General features: G+C 41.8%; 7 non-coding genes across 7 annotated transcripts; 3 read left to right on the top strand and 4 right to left on the bottom strand.

Annotated features, from left to right (window-relative positions):
- Positions 1 to 2,634: 2,634 nt before the first annotated feature.
- Positions 2,635 to 2,716, bottom strand: trnas-gcu (transfer RNA serine (anticodon GCU)). The gene has a single exon. It is a non-coding gene; the product is annotated as a tRNA-Ser (tRNA).
- Positions 2,717 to 2,809: 93 nt separating this feature from the next.
- On the bottom strand, positions 2,810 to 2,881 carry trnae-uuc (transfer RNA glutamic acid (anticodon UUC)). Its single transcript has one exon. It is a non-coding gene; the product is annotated as a tRNA-Glu (tRNA).
- Positions 2,882 to 4,009: 1,128 nt separating this feature from the next.
- trnat-agu (transfer RNA threonine (anticodon AGU)) lies at positions 4,010 to 4,083 on the top strand. Its single transcript has one exon. It is a non-coding gene; the product is annotated as a tRNA-Thr (tRNA).
- A 5,779-nt stretch (positions 4,084 to 9,862) lies between these two features.
- On the top strand, positions 9,863 to 9,934 carry trnae-uuc (transfer RNA glutamic acid (anticodon UUC)). Its single transcript has one exon. It is a non-coding gene; the product is annotated as a tRNA-Glu (tRNA).
- Positions 9,935 to 13,229: 3,295 nt separating this feature from the next.
- Positions 13,230 to 13,302, bottom strand: trnaf-gaa (transfer RNA phenylalanine (anticodon GAA)). Its single transcript has one exon. It is a non-coding gene; the product is annotated as a tRNA-Phe (tRNA).
- A 749-nt stretch (positions 13,303 to 14,051) lies between these two features.
- Positions 14,052 to 14,123, top strand: trnaq-uug (transfer RNA glutamine (anticodon UUG)). Its single transcript has one exon. It is a non-coding gene; the product is annotated as a tRNA-Gln (tRNA).
- Positions 14,124 to 14,694: 571 nt separating this feature from the next.
- trnap-agg (transfer RNA proline (anticodon AGG)) lies at positions 14,695 to 14,766 on the bottom strand. The gene has a single exon. It is a non-coding gene; the product is annotated as a tRNA-Pro (tRNA).
- Between the last annotated feature and the right edge of the window lie 1,927 nt (positions 14,767 to 16,693).

Below are 16,693 nucleotides of genomic sequence, written 5' to 3'. Positions count from 1 at the left end.
ACAAATATCACGTACTGCTCTCAGAACACAGAGCTGTGCTTCACTTTGGCTAATGTTGGGGATGAATTCGTGCAGTCAGCTGATTGCATAGAAGAATCTAAATAAATGGCAATCTTTATCTATTTTTCTTTTTTTTGTTGACTATCAAACAAGAACAACTCCAAAGAGAAGCACTGATGCAGAAAATAATCATCAGTGTCTCTCACTGAATCCACCAAGTCACATAAAGCCTTTGTTTCAGATTAATCTTTGTGCCACCATTGCAATGGACTCTCTTTCAGACTTACTTATTTTATTTTACTCACCTGGCTTATCTTAAACTAAAATGATGCACCCTGTCCTCCTTCTGCAGAAAGTTTCAATTCCAACCACATCTCACATCACAAGTCTGTGTTTCAGTTCAGGAAATGTTGATGACAAATTCGTGAATTTAGCTGATCTCAAGAAACAAATAAAATATTTTGTCAAAATTCCAAACAGGACAACCCGAAGAGAAACACTCTTGCAGAAAGGAATCAATAGTGTCTCTCTGACTGAGGTGATCTGAGTTAGAAGACATTGATTCTTTACTTCTTTATTGTCTTTGTCAGTTAACGCTGCCCCAACAAGCAGCACTTCCTGAATTCAAAACTCAAGTCAACACTCAGGTTGGATAATTAATTGTGACTTTCTGAAAACTTTCTCTAAACTTTTCCCCATCAGTCTGTTGAATAAATGTGTTGTCCTCCTTCAGCAGGAAGTTTCTGTGGGCTTGGTAACGGTTTGAAGAACAAAATGATCAGACAACGATCCTCTTAAATTCATGAGGACCGTTAGCATATGATGAGAGGACTGTTAACTGCAGTGATTAGAGATCAGGGTTGTGTTGTTGGAGCTGATCCCAAGAAATCTATTTAAAATGGCAAATCACCATAATTTTTACAGAATTTCTGAGCAGGACAACCCCAAAGAAAACCATTTATGTAGAAAGGAATAACTGTAGCTGTCTGAGTTAGAGCCTCAGATATGGCTATGGAAGTGCAACAGTCAGAGCTCCATACACAATAACAGTCTTGCTTCTGTTTACCAAAAGCCTCCAAAGTGTATCTCCAAAGAACTAAAGTCTTGTGGAGAATGTGGGCATCGATCCCACTACCTTTCACATGCAAAGCGAGCGCTTCACCATTTGAGCTAATTCCCCTGGATGCATGCTAGTACACATTTTAATTTCTGGTGATGATGTCACCCAGCCCCCCATGTTCTCCAAACGGACCCAAAGTGGTACCATTCATTTGTTCTTGCAAAGCTTTAAGTCCATGATTGTGATACATATACTGATCTTTACTTGCACGTTCACAGCGTGATTATATATATTTTGATCTTGGCAGGTGACCGATTGTCTGTAAGTTTTAAAATCTGTTGTTAGTTTTATTAACTTTTGGAAATGAATCACTTTATGCGTATTGTTTCTGGAGAGCTCACAGGGGTGCAGTATCTGCTCCAGCAGACCGGTCAGGTGCTGCAGGATGTGCACCCTGATTCACCTCCTCATTGAGGAGCATGATGTGTAATTAAATCTAAAACTGATGTTAGACTGAAGATCTAAAGGTCCCTGGTTTGATCCCGGGTTTCAGCATCAGAGGTGGACCTTGTTTTGACCTACATTTCCAATATTCTGCCTCGTCTTTCAACCACACCACAACCACATGAAATATTGTGAGGTTGAATGCTGCACGCTGACTGCTTGTGTGTCCAAATGGCTTCAAAGACATCTTTCTGCCATTCACTCCTCCAAACCTTTGGACACAGCTTTGAGCTGTCTCACAGGTGACACAGGTGTCATTATTTCAGTGAAGATGTATGTGATATGGTGACCAAGGAACTGTATTCAGGCTCCAATCTCTTTATGCAGGTCATCTCTCTCTCTGCCATTTACTAATATATATATATTATATTAGTATATTAGTATATATTATATATTCTTCATGACTCAAAGTTTGTCTCCAGCACCAACCACTAAAACACTGTTCCTCTTGTCCAGATTCTGCAGGTAAAAGCTGATTCAAAGAAAAGAGGGATTGGCATTCCTCAGCTTTTTTTGTCCAAATTCCAACCAGGACCAGAACAGAGAAACACAAAGAATTCATCAGTGTCTCTGATTGGAGTGAATCAATAGGTTCTATAATTGAAGTCATCTAATGTCAATTTAAAACTTTTAACTTTTAATTGAAATTCCAACCAAGGTTTGGAAGGGGGGGCGGGGGGTGAAAATGACAGGAGGGTTAAAGAGCAGTGTTAATGGGCAAAAACAAGCAGAACTGTCACAGAACAACCAGCAGAAACTGAGCCATCCATCAGTGACAGCTAACGGGGATCCTAACAAGTGATAAACTACAAATCCAGTTTGATTTTCATCAAACTGGATTCTTTCATCAAATATTCTTTAACTCTCGGTCTAGGGGTATGATTCTCACTTCAGGCTCTGGGTTCAAATCCTGGACGAGCCTGTAATATTATGTCGCCAAAATCTTCCCAAAGTTTGTCTCCTGTGAAATGATCCACGCTCTAACCAGCTGACGTTGAGGATAATTCTGACTGGATAGATAATTTTAAGTGGAATAGCAGGCTGCAACTTAGACAGACTAAAGCAACCACTGACGAGGATGGGATTCGAACCCACGCGTGCAGAGCACAACGGATTAGCAGTCCATCACCTTAACCACTTGGCCACCTCGTCATGTTTGATGGCTTCAAAGGCAGATATTTAGGATAATTCTAGCTGGAATAGCAGGCTGCAACAGAAAAAGTTGTGTCGTGTAATCCAAGAGAATTCCCATACCGGGAGTTGAACCCGGGCCACCTGGGTGAAAACCAGGAATCCTGACCGCTAGACCATATGGGACATGTATTCTTATCAGAATTGGCAAGCCAGGAGAGACATTCTCTGATGGATGCAGACTCCGTCCACTGTGAGCCCCTCAGCCCCAGAATGCTGGAGAAACAGGAAGGAGGAATGCCCTCGACCAACAGTGGCAAACAGCTGTCTGAGTGAAAAACCTCCCCTTGATGTGTGGGTTCAAATCCCACTTCTGACAGAAACTGCTGTAAGGTGTGTTTGGGGACAAAGTTGTTATGTGATATATATATATATATATATATATATATCACATAACAACTAATTACACTTGGATGAATTAAAATTTAATTTTTTTTCATTTAACAGTAAGTGAAAACATCAAGAACAAGTGTGCATGTGGAGACGTCCTCTTCCTCTGTGTCCTGGACACAGAGGAAGAGGACGAAAAGCAGATGAAGCAAAATAGGTGAGAAAAGAAGATGTTCAGTTGCGTCATGGTTCACAACTGCGAACAAACTATGTTACTTCATTACTGTTACTTCATCACATTTTAAATTTTAAAGTTTGGCATATTTCATGAACATTTTGTTGGAGGCAGGTGGAAGGAATTTCAAAAGTCTTGTCACAGTTTCCTGACTTAAGTATTGTAGTTAAGTATTGTAAAAATAACAAGACAACAACCTTCCCTGCCTGGATATTCCAGAAGTGTGAGCAAAGTCCAAGTGAAGCTCCTGCCGGCTATCAGGAGGGATTTAGAAGTAAAACGTCCCCTTCTTCAGCTGTTATGTTTAAAATACAAAGTACTTTTTGAAGTACTTTATGATGTTCCAGTCTGCAGTTCCAGCTAGAATTATCCTAAATGTTGATTGAACCGACTCCTGTCCGCTGTTCTGGAACCAGATACTCAGTATTTCTCCATCTCAGAATAACCTCAGAACCTGTATTTTTCGTTGTTGTTATTATATGGAGCTGTGTGAGGTTGGCTGGTTGTGTTATTTGCAGTATCTTGTAAAGTGAAGCAACAGTAACTTTGTGGCTCATGCTGTGCTGAGGAGAAGGGAAATTGGTGATTGACTGCTTTTCACGGGAGACAAACTTTGGTAGCAGTCATGATGGTCAGCCACTTATATTGCGATATTTTCAGATCCTCTGTACATCTTTATCCATCACGGTGGTGCTGTGGCTTAGTTGGTCAAAGCGCCTGTCTAGTAAACAGGAGATCCTGGGTTCAAATCCCAGCAGTGCCTCTTTGTTGAGATAAGGCCATATTAACTTCAAAATTTCATCAGCATACCAGCACTTGACTGGGTCCTCATGTAACTGCAGAAGTTCAATTCAATTAAAAGGACACAGCAGTCTGTCTGTTTAAATCCCAGCAGTTCCTTGTGGGTGAAGTCAAATGTTGTTGAAATAAACTACTTTTGGGTTTTCATCAGCTGTAGGTCACAATGATCAATATTAAAAGAAATAAACACTTGAAATATGTCACTGTGTGTAATGATGTCATAAAATATATTATTTTTACTTTCTGAATGGAATAAAATGAATCAAAAAGTGGTTGAATATATTTATCTTATAGCATTTTGAAGGAATGAAATAGTTCTGTTTCATCCCTTTTACAGTGATTAGTAATCTGTCACTGATTCCATTTTAAAGTAACTTCCCCAACACTGTACGACGGTGCTGACTGCTGCAGTAATGCTGCCTTTAATAGAAGTTTAGGAACATTTGATGAAAGAAAACATTTTGATGATGGTTGGAAATGTCTGTCTATTGTTTATCACTTGTTAGGATCCCCGTTAGCTGTCACTGAGGCAGCAGCTACTCTTCCTGGGGTCCAAATGAAAATGCACATCTGCAGTCAAACAGGTTCAGGTAGATGCAGAGTCCTACATTAAAACAAACCACTTTACCATCAACCTCAGCTGCAGTATACACATTACACTTCCATTAACAGATCCTCTGTATATACATGTACTTCAGAGTGATTCTGTGGCTTAGCTGGTCAAAGCACCTGTCTGCTGGGTTTGAATCACAGCAGTGCCTTGTTCATAATGTTAGATACTACAGATATAACAAGCTGGCAGTTGAAACTATTTGCCTCTGAAGAGACTTGAGCCTTAATCCAGCAGGTCGGACTGCTCGGCCACTCTACCACCTTCACAGAAGGAATGACATGATGAGAAACCTCAAAGGTTTGGAGGAGAGAAGAGTATGTGACCATGACTGTCCTGTGAGCTTCATTCACAATATGGCATGTCCTCTACCACTGAGCTACATCCTCTTTGGACCTTTACTGAACCGCAGAGGCTCTGAGCTACTGCAGCAGGTGAAAAGACAGAGGTTCCACCGGATCACTGGATTCAAAGTCCAGAGTGCTAACCATTACACCATGGAACAACAGGACTGTTAGTTGATCTTTATCAACGGCACTGGCTCTATTTATTAGAGCTATTTGTTGACTGACAAACACAACAGCAAGCTCTAACTCAGACAGCTACAATTATTCCTTTCTACATAAATGATTTTCTTTGGGGTTGTCCTGCTCAGAAATTCAGTAAAAATGATGATGATTTGCAATTTTAAATAGATTTCTTCAGATCAGCTGCAACAACACAACCCTAATCCCTAATCACTGCAGTTAACAGTCCTCTCACCATATGCTAACAGTCCTCATGAATTTAAGAGGATCGTTGTCTGTTCCTGATGGACTAAATATGTTCTTCATTACAAACCATTACCAAGACCATTGAAACCGCCCGAACAAAGTAGGCAGGCAGCTGTGGGAGTGGTTTCATTCAGGTATAAGATAAATTCAGGTAGAAGCCTGAAAGGGAGTCCATTGGACACGACTGGGAAGTTAATGCAAAGACTCTTGAGGAGAAGATCCTAAGTGAGGTAAAAATGAAAGTTAATGTGACTTAATCAATTCAATTGGTCTCTTTTTCCACTTTCAGTGTGAATTGACAAAAACAACAGTAATTTTTGGAGCTATGTTTTCTTCAGATCTAACTCGGATCACTCCAATCAGAGACACTGATGAAGTCTTTGTGCATAAGTGCTTCTCTTTGGGGTTGTCCTGGTTGGAAATTGGACAAAAAAAAAAAAAAACGAGGAATGCAATTCTGTCTTTTATTCAATCACCAGGACAAGAAGTTTTATAATTTTATCAATTGGGGGTAAAGAAAGTAGTTTGAAAGTCACAAATGTTACCTTAACTTGAGCACTGACTTGACTGTTGAATTCAGTAAGTGCTACTTGTTGGAGCAGTGCTGACTGACAAAAACAACAACTTCTTCTTAGAATGCAACAATGATCATTTCAAATAAAAAGACGGAAGACTTCCTGTTGTACAAGTGCTTCTCTTTGGGGTTGTCCTGGATGGAATTTGGACAAAAATTAATAAATTTCTTCAGATCAGCTGAATTAGTGCATTTGTCACCAACGTTTCCCCAACTGAAGCACAGACTTGTGTTCTGAGAGCAGTAAGTGCTATTTGTTGGGGTAATGTTGGTGATTTCAGAAGTCAATCACAAGTCAGCAAGTTTTATCAATGATATGGAGGGTGGAGGGTTAAGAAAGTAGTTAGAAAGTCACAAATGTTACCTTAAAGGGCAAATTGCAGGTTAATGACCACATTGAATCAATGTTTAAAAAAAGAATATAGGAAATGTTTTGATAAAGTGTCTCATACTGATAATATCCGTATATTTGCAGCACACAAACAGGACTGATGGTCTTTTGTCCCTCAGCTGAAAGGTGAACAAGGTAAAATGTCCACAGCAGAAGTCCTGCGGGGTTTTGTCACCGACAGACTCGCCGCCGCCTCCCGGGAGATCTTAGCGGCCGTGGACAGAATGGTAGCCGGATATGAGGAGGAGGCTTCGGGCTTCAGGCAGGAGATCGACCGGCAGAGGAGCCAGCTGGAGCTGCTGCAGCCCCGAGTCCTGATCCACAAAACGGGTCGGTTGTTTTTATGAGTGAGAAAGGCTGAGGACTGTATTTGGCAGATGTAGAATGAAGCAGCTGGAGGAAAAACTTTGTTCATATTGTAGCTAATAAAGAGGATTCATTATTGAATCGTTTCCTCCAGATGTTCAGCAGTTGATGGTGAAAAAAGAGGTTCCTGCTGAGTTCCCCTCCAGTCCGGATCCGGAGGATTCAGAGAGTCCAGTCCTTAAACAGGAACAGGAGGAGGACCAGGTACCAGGACTGGAGGAGACCAGGAACCCTGTGAGGCCGTTTCAGGTGAAGAGTGAGGATGAAGAGATGAATGAACCGGCCAGGAGCTGTGATCCACAGAGTCCTCTTCAACCAGATCCAGATCCAGAGGAAGAGGTCTCACACTCCTCTGATACTGAAATCAGTGAGAATGATTCTAATGAAACCAGAGTGGCCCAGTTAGATGTGAAAATAGATGAAGGTGATGTAAATGTTATAGGATGTGACAGTAATGAAAAACCCATCAGCTGCCCTGAGTGTGGGAAAACGTTTAAAAAAAAGTGGGATCTGAAGAGTCACAAGGTAGTCCACAAAGGGGAGAGACTGTTCTGCTGTGATGTTTGTGGGAAATTTTTTTTGAAGAAGGCCCATCTTAGGTCTCACATGGTAGTTCACTCAGAAGAGAGACCGTGTGGCTGCTCATTTTGTGGCAAAAGATTTAAGCGACGGGATATTCTAAAACTACACATGGCAGTCCACACAGGGGAGAGACTGTTCTGCTGTGATGTTTGTGGGAAAAGGTTTAAACTACAGAACACCCTTAAATCACACATGGTAATCCACACAGAAGAGAAACCCTTCAGCTGTGATATTTGTGGGAAAAGGTTTAAACGAAAGAGAAGCTTAGACATGCACATGACGGTCCATACAGGAGAGAGACCCTTCAGCTGTGATGTTTGTGGGAAAAGGTTTAAAGTACAGACAATCCTTAAAGCACACATGGTAGTCCACACAGGAGAGAGACCCTTCAGCTGTGATGTTTGTGGGAAAAGGTTTAAACTACAGAAAATCCTTAAAGCACACATGGTAGTCCACACAGAAGAGAAACCCTTCAGCTGTGATATTTGTGGGAAAAGGTTTAAAGTACAGACAATCCTTAAAGCACACATGGTAGTCCACACAGGAGAGAGACCCTTCAGCTGTGATGTTTGTGGGAAAAGGTTTAAACTACAGAAAATCCTTAAAGCACACATGGTAGTCCACACAGAAGAGAAACCCTTCAGCTGTGATATTTGTGGCAAAACATTTAAACTAAGGCGAAACCTGAAATTTCACATGGAGGTCCATACAGAGGGGAAACCGTTTGGTTGTGACAAATGTTAAGAAGAGAAAGACCGAAGCAGGTGACTGCAGGATCTTTGCTGGTTGACCAAAAGTAAACTGTAACATGTTTGGTAATTTGTTTTTACTTTTGCTTTGTTGTTTTTTGTCCTCACTCAGTTGTGTTTGAGTCAGTGACATATATACCAGAAAAAAAGGTTTTGTCAAAGAATTTCAATAAAACGCAGAAAAAATTGTGACTTTTGTTCTGCTAATTCATCTTTATAGAAACATGTGCTTTTGTTTTTTGTTTTTTTTATTTGCCATCAGAAATTATGTGACAATTTGTTGTATTATGCCTAAAATATGCTGTGATGAAACTGAAAATGGATTAAACCTGTAAGTTACTCACTTTATCAGAACTAAACTGTGATCCATTGTAGTTTTGTGAAAATGAGCATTGAGCATTATTTTCTAAATCATCGCTCAAAGTGAGACCTATGCTGTCGGTCTATCAACATATTTTCTACTTATTGTGACATACTTTGCTATAAAGTTCTAACAATATTTGTCACTCTGTGATGCTGTTTTCTATGTATTCCATGAATGTTTTCAGATTTTATCATTCATAACAGACTCTGGCTGGCAGGAATGAGATCCACAGGTCACAGTAAGGTCACAGGGATGCTCTGGTACCGAAGAGAGCTCATAAAAATATCACTTGAGCAGAAAATAGGAACCAAAGGAATGTCAAAAAAAAAAAAAATCTGCATCAGTGAAACATTCATTCATACGTGAGGACATAAAGTATCTTGTGACACCCATGAATATGTGCTCACACTATACAGTTTAATTGTTTCAGTTTTGATGTGTTTAATGTGACAGCAGAGCCGTTTTTCACTGGTTTACAAGACAGGTGCTTTGACCAGCTAAGCCACAGCACCACTCTGCAGTACATGTATATACAGAGGATCTGGTGATGGAAGTGTAATGTGTATACTGCAGCTGAGGTTGATGGTAAAGTGGTTTGTTTTAATGTAGGACTCTGCATCTACCTGAACCTGTTTGACTGCAGATGTCTATTTTCATTTGGACCCCAGGAAGAGTAGCTGCTGCCTCAGTGACAGCTAACGGGGATCCTAACAAGTGATAAACTATAAACAGACATTTCAAAATGTATTCTTTCATCAAATGTTCCTAAACTTCTATTAAAGGCAGCATTATTGCAGAAGTCAGCACAAAAATACAGGTTCTGAGGTTATTCTGAGATGGAGAAGTAACATAGTTTGTTCGCAGTTCGCATGATGAACATCTTCTTTTCTCACCTATTTTGCTTCATCTGCTTTTTAGTGTCCAGGACACAGAGGAAGAGGATGTCTCCACATGCACACTTGTTCTTGATGTTTTCACTTACTGTTAAATTAAAAAAATTAAATTTTAATTCATCCAAGTGTAATTAGTTGTTATGTGATATATATTATCTATATTATATGTATATATACATAAAACAACTTTGTCCCCAAACACACCTTACAGAAATAGAGGTGAAAGAAAAGCAGTTTCTGTCAGAAGTGGGATTTGAATTCACACATCAAGGGGAGGTTTTTCACTCAGACAGCTGTTTGCCACTGTTGGTCGAGGGCGTTCCTCCTTCCTGTTTCTCCAGCATTCTGGGGCTGAGGGGCTCACAGTGGATGGAGTGGATGGATCTGCATCCATCAGCGACTGTCTCTCCTGGCTTGCCAATTCTGATAAGAATACATGTCCCATATGGTCTAGCGGTCAGGATTCCTGGTTTTCACCCAGGCGGCCCGGGTTCAACTCCCGGTATGGGAATTCTCTTGGATTACACGACACAACTTTTTCTGTTGCAGCCTGCTATTCCAGCTAGAATTAATTAGAATAAACAGGAGATCCTCGGTTCAAATCCCAGCAGCACCTTTTTTTTAAGGTTGTTGAGATAAACTCATGTAACTTCTTCTGCAGGAGTTGCATTAAAACTCTCTGACCAATCAGGTAACTGCAGAGTCTTCATGTCTCCCTTTGGAACATCCTGACGTTTTGTAGAAGAGATGAATGTGAAAGGCCGGTTAGCTCAGCTGGTTAGAGCGTGGTGCTAATAACGCCAAGGTCATGGATTCAATCACCATACTGGCCACAAGCAGCATCTCAGAACTTGGTGTTGTTCTCTCCATATACTTCAATGCAGCCTATAGTCTTTTTCCAACCAGTGGAACTGCCCCCTGGTGGTCATTAGAAGTACTTAACTTAACTTATCAGATACAACAATAACACAAAGTTCACACAATGATCAGAGCAAAGACTGCAGATTGATCATTTCCTTTGTAACAGTTTAGTGATTAGTTTCCAGCTGGCATTGTGCACCATGCAGGGGATGTAGCTCAGTGGTAGAGTGCATGCTTTGCATGTATGAGGCCCTGCGTTCAATCCCCGCCATCTTCAGCGTTGATAATGAAGCACAGGAAGTACTTATCTTGTGCAACACCCTGATCTCTCAACTATCCACTCAACTTGGAGCAATTTATCCTGTGTAGTCATCCTAACAAATTACCAAAGTGAACACAAGTGTACATGTGATGAAAAAACAGCAGCCATTGAAGTCCACTTAAAGGCAAACTCCGAATGTTTTGGCCTCTTTTTTTAAACTCACGTCAAAACATCATAATGAAGTTACGTCAAGTACATATAGAGCAGGTCTAGACCAAACTCTTATTAAAATTATTTTGACTTTTATTTTGAGAGCAGGAAGAAGGATATCCAATCATCTCATCTGCCACACCATACAGGGAATGTAGCTCAGTGGTAAAATGGGTGCTTTCCATGTATGAGTCCTTTGGTGCAATCCCCAGCATTGCTAAACAAGCACAGGAAGTTCTTGTATGTACTAATGTGACATGGGTGTCATTCCCATTCTGAAGTGTCCAAGGTGCTGGATTAAGGCTCCACTCTCTTTGGAGGCGTGGGTTTGAATCCCACCACTGCCAGTTGCCTCCACTCCTCTGGATCCTGTATGGATCCTGTCAGTTGAGTGTGACGACTGAGTTCTCAGTTGAACACATGATGGATTCTAGGTCTCCCACATGAATACCTTTTATACCATGCATGCTGAAATGAGAGATAAAAAGCTTGTAGGAAATGCCAAAAGTGCCACAGTTTCTACTAACAGTTTATTGAGGAATCAGAGGAATTGAAAACTGAATCACATCAGTGGAGGTGCGGTGATTTTCTGTTTGCAGAAACAGGCCCTGTGAGCAGCTAAGCCACAGAACATCTTTATGACATTCTACAGCTACGATCAAAAGGCTTGTTGGGGAAATCCTTTCACTGTTTCACTCAAGTCCACAGCACTCTGCTCAGTTTTTTAGCTTTCAGCTGATCAGTAGCTGTGGATGGACCTGGTATCTGCTATATGGAGCTTTGCTTGGTTTGCATAGCTGCCTTCCAAGCAGTTGACCTGGGTTTGATTCCCGGCCATTGCAGTTCAACTGTGTGTCTACAATTTAACTTTGTGTTTTTCATGTTTGTTTTCCTTCCAGAAATCCAGAAATCCTGTAGATCTCAGGCCAATAGTGCCAAAGTCCTCCAGCTACGGACCTGTAACCCGTCCTCACCACAGCTGTACATCTGTTACACCCTGTAGTTGTCTCGGGGAAAGGGAAGCTTATTGTCATATAGTGATGGGATGGCTCCATACTCCAGAACATCCCTGTGAACCCGGTCATACACCTTCTCCAAATCAAATCTTGGGGTTCCACATGTCCACTATAATTCCAGTGGATAAGACAAACCACTTCCATGGGTGGACTCAAACCATCATCCTTTCAGTGAACAGCTGAACACGCTGACCGATTGCCCCACAGAGACATGATGTTGCAGCCTGCTGTTCCAACTACAAACAGCAACAAGTGAACTAAACACAGCAGGTCTCTGGTGGGCTTCACATCCTTTCAGTAAACAGCTGATCACATTGATAATTGTGTCACAGAGTGGAGTCGCCCCCTGGTGGTCATTAGATAGACTGCAGGTGGAAGTCTCAGTACTTTTTAACCTGCTCATCCACTTTTATAGAAAGTTTATGGTCCTTAACTTATCAGATACAACAATAACACAAAGCTAAAGTGATCAGTCCAGGGACACTTCTGTGCGTATGCACTCAACCATTTGAAGCAAACGTGAACAAGTGTGACGTATTCATCTGTGTAGCGTTGGAGATCAATGAAAGATGGGAAATGCCTTTGATGCCTTTCAATTACTATTGTAACAATGTCATCTTCACATATAACAAACTTTGGATAGTGAACAGCTAGCTGTTGCTAAAACACCATTAGCAGAGGATGGTTTCAATCCATCGACCTCTGGGTTATGGGCCCAGCACGCTTCTGCTGCGCCACTCTGCTCATAGCTAGCTGAGCTGCAGCATATAAACTCGAATCCCATCTCTGTGGAATCTGCGTAGGAATGCCATTCCTTCCTTTCTTCAATCACCAGGACAGCAGATATTATCAGTGATATGGGGGGTGGGGGATAAGGAAGTAGTTTGAAAGTCACAAATGTTACCTTAACTTGAGCACTAACTTGACTGTTGAATTCAGTGCTACTTGTTGGGGCAGTGCTGACTGACAAAGACAACAACATCTTCTTAGAATACAATACTGATCATTTCAATTATGAAACACAGACGACTTCCTTTTGTACAAGTGCTTCTCTTTGCGGTTGTCCTGGATGGTATTAAAACCAGTTTTGATAGATTTCTTCAGATCAGCTGAGTGAGTGAATTTTTCATCAACATTTCCCGAACTGAAGCACAGACTTCTGTTCTGAGAGTCTCATGCAGATGTGAAAGGAATTTTAGTGTGGGTGGCCAAAAGTCGACCAAAATACCTTTGTCCCCAAACACACCTTGCTGCGGTAGATGTGAAAGAAAAGCAGTTTCTGTCAGAAGTGGGATTTGAACCCACGCCTTCAGGGGAGACTGCGACCTGAACGCCAGCTGCAGAAGGATCGTTTGACCTGCCACAAGAAAATGGCAGAAAGATGTTGTTGACAGCCTTTTGGACACACAACCAGTCAGCAAACCTGAGCTTGAACCTCACTCAGGAACCACCTCAGATGCCAAAACCCAGGATTGAACCAGGAACCTTTAGATCTTCAGTCTAACGCTCTCCCAACTGAGCTATTTCGGACAACCCCAAAGAGAATCACTTGTGCACAGGAATGCATTTGAGTCATGGCTCCCAACTAACCTGCTGCAGAAAATAGTCATCAATGTCGATCTTTGATGACCTAAAAGTTCTCCCCTTCAGAAAAAGTGTTTCGTTGGCGCTAATGACTTGTTGGTCGAGGGGTATGATTCCAGATACTGCAGCCAGGGCCTCAAACCCTCAGTCTTCTCATCCAAAGTCAGACACCTTGTCCCGCCAACTGAGATCAGATCAGATCAGATCATAATACAGAAGTTGATGGATTGAAACCCTCCTCTGCTATTCTAACACACTGGCTGAATGTCATTTATCTCTTCCTCCAGTAATGTGTACAGTTGTCACTGTGCTGCTCCTGACTCAGTGATGCTGTTGGATGCTTATAGGGCCGCCGTTCTTAAAGTGTGGGCTCCACCCCACTGGTGGGGAATAGAGACATGACAGGTGGGGCTTTGTTAATGCCTTTCTTTATGGACAACAAAGATCAGAAATTCAAAACAAAACACCCCCACACACACAAAAAGTCATCAGTAACACTTAAGACAGAACAGGTCCTTTCCTTTCAGCTCACTTTTAAGTTTTATTTTATTTAACATTTTCTTGCAAAAGAAAAAAAACACAGAAGCACACATTCACCATATAAGAAGTGGAGACGGTTTGGCTCCATCAATGACATCCCTCGACACTGGAACCTCGAGCCAGCGCCTTTGATAAAGATCAGCTAACAGTCCTGTGGTTCCATGGTGTAATGGTTAGCACTCTGGACTTTGAATCCAGTGATCCGAGTTCAAGTCTCGGTGGAACCTCTGTCTTCTGATTTTGTGGGATAGTGACTACAAGTAACAATAACTCCACTCCACCCAAAACAGTGATCCACCCCTGAGCAGAGAGGAGGCTTCATGAAACAGTTTGTCTCTTCACCTGCTGCAGCAGCTCAGAGCCTCTGTGGTTCAGTAAAGGTCCAAAGAGGATGTAGCTCAGTGGTAGAGGACATGTCATATTGTGAATGAAGCTCACAGGACAGTCATGGTCACATACTCTTCTCTCCTCCAAACCTTTGAGGTTTCCTGTCTCAATCTGATGGTCATTTGATTTAGGCTCCATGAGTGTGACTGAGTGTTTTGTTTCCTTCCTCTACAATAGAGAGTGAGAACGTGTTGGAAAAACATGTGACGTGCTTCTTCTGTGAGGTGATGATCAGGGATCGCCTCTCTGTTCAGCTTCATTGGCTCGTACAGTCATTTCCCAAATGATCTGTCAGTGAGGATTCCACAAAACTACCATTGCTCTTGCTTCAGTTGCCAAGATACTGCAACTAACCTCACACAGCTCCATAGTGTAACAGTTCACACCACTAATGACTGAAGGTCAACAGATGGGCTCCTCCGGGATTTGAACCCAGGACCTCTCGCACCCTAAGCGAGAATCATACCCCTAGACCAACGAGCCATGTGGTGTTTGTTTGGCAATCATCATGTAGCATAGCACATTTATCATACAGGAAGACCGTAATGTTTCAGGTGGAGTCAGAGACATATTAGAACATAACAAGAGTGCAGGGAGCTCAAGTCTCCTCCATTTAAGCTCAAATCTGTGAAATGCCATGCCATGCCAAATGACATGCCCAAACAAACTCCACATGGCCAAATCCCCCTCCCCCTCCTGCAACATACACACAAACGGTAACTACACAGAAATAAACATCGGTTGTTGATATTGGCCGTTTTACTCATTGGACTGATGCTGATATGTTACAGAATTACCAGCATCAGCTGATACATTGTGCATACCGACATCAAACCTTTGAGAAAGTGACACACAACTATGAAGAGCACACGACACAGACGTGGTTTCAGAGACAAACTGCAGAGAAACTGGCAGTACTGATGCTGAACACACATTTAGAACAAAAAACACACAAAAAAAGTCATCGTTAACAGCCTGTATGGAGTCTAAAGGAAAAGAGGAGAGAACACGTCACACGCTGTTATGACTCTTACCAAAGTTTGTCTTCCGTGAAAACCTGTCAGTCACCAAATTTCCTTCTGCTAAACACAGCACCAACCACTAAATTACTGTTCCTCTTATCCAGATACTGCAGGTAAAAGCTGTAATACAGGAAGTGATGGTTTGTTTCAGTGATGAGCAGGAACTCCACTGAGAGTGAAGCTCTGCTGGGGTGTGAATGCAGGATGACCTTCCTCAAAGGTTTGAAGTGATGTGTGAGTCTGAAGAGCTGCTGCCTTTGATACATCACCTGATGATGTAACAATACTCACAGAATGAAACTCCTCCTTTGAAGCTGCTTTGAAGAATTTCCAAAATCAAATTTGATTCAGATGTAAACACAAAGGCTGCCCCACTGTCACCATTCAGAACAGCTGAGAAGCTTATTGACCATTCATTGATTATTAATGATCAGCTCAGAACCAAACAGTGTATCTTTCATCCAAACCCTGACAGTTTCTCCACACAGGAGGTGTTTCAGGTGTCTGGTTCCTCCATTTAAACTCAAATCTGTGAAAAACTTTTGACATGCCCAAACAAATTCCGCATGGCCAAACCCCCCTCCCCCTCCTGAAACATACAAGTGTTCACCGACACAGACGTGGTTTCAGAGACAAACTGCAGCGAAACTCAGAAACTCAGAAACTCTGAGTCTGTCTCTCAGTGAACTTTTGTGCTCCTCAGAATTGTGTCCCACTTCCTCAAAGGTTTGAAGTGAAGTGTGAGTCTGAAGAGGTGCTGCCTTTGATCCATCACCTGATGATGTCACAATACTAAAAAACTGAGCAGACTGCTGTGGACTTCAGTGAAACAGTGAAAGGATTTCAGCGGTGTTACATTTTCGGTGAAACATTTGCTCATCCTCTCCATGGGCCTGCATTAAGACCTTCGACTCCACTGGGTTGAAATAACTGGATTTTTTTTTTCTCGGTTGTCGTGGTGACAGGACTCCATAGATGATGGCTTTGATAGAGGTTGTGCACGTGTGCAACTCAAGCTGAACATAATCAGAGTTGATTGAACCAACTAAGATCAGCTATTCTGGAACCAGATACTCAGAGTAAATCAACTCAGAGTTCAGGGAGAGACTCAAAATTCGTTTGAACTCCTACGTGGAATACTTTATAGAAAATCCTTTCACTGTTTCAGTTTTAACATGTTTTACACCAGAGAGAAACAAATCTGATTGGGGGACCTTCGGAGCTGCAGTCATATGCTCTACCGCTGAGCTGCACCCCCTTCCTCAGTGTGTGTTCCTTGAGGGCTTGTTGGTCTCAAGGTATTATTTAGAATGAACGGCTCTATTAAATTAAAAGCTCTCTTTAAAGAGGCTAGTTGGTACTGGGTCTGATAGACAGGTTGACAGTCA

This window comes from Echeneis naucrates, chromosome 2, assembly GCF_900963305.1.
Source record: "Echeneis naucrates chromosome 2, fEcheNa1.1, whole genome shotgun sequence".
Classification (NCBI taxonomy): domain Eukaryota; kingdom Metazoa; phylum Chordata; class Actinopteri; order Carangiformes; family Echeneidae; genus Echeneis; species Echeneis naucrates.
Note: the sequence above shows the minus strand (reverse complement) of the source record. Positions and strands in the feature narration are given on the sequence as shown.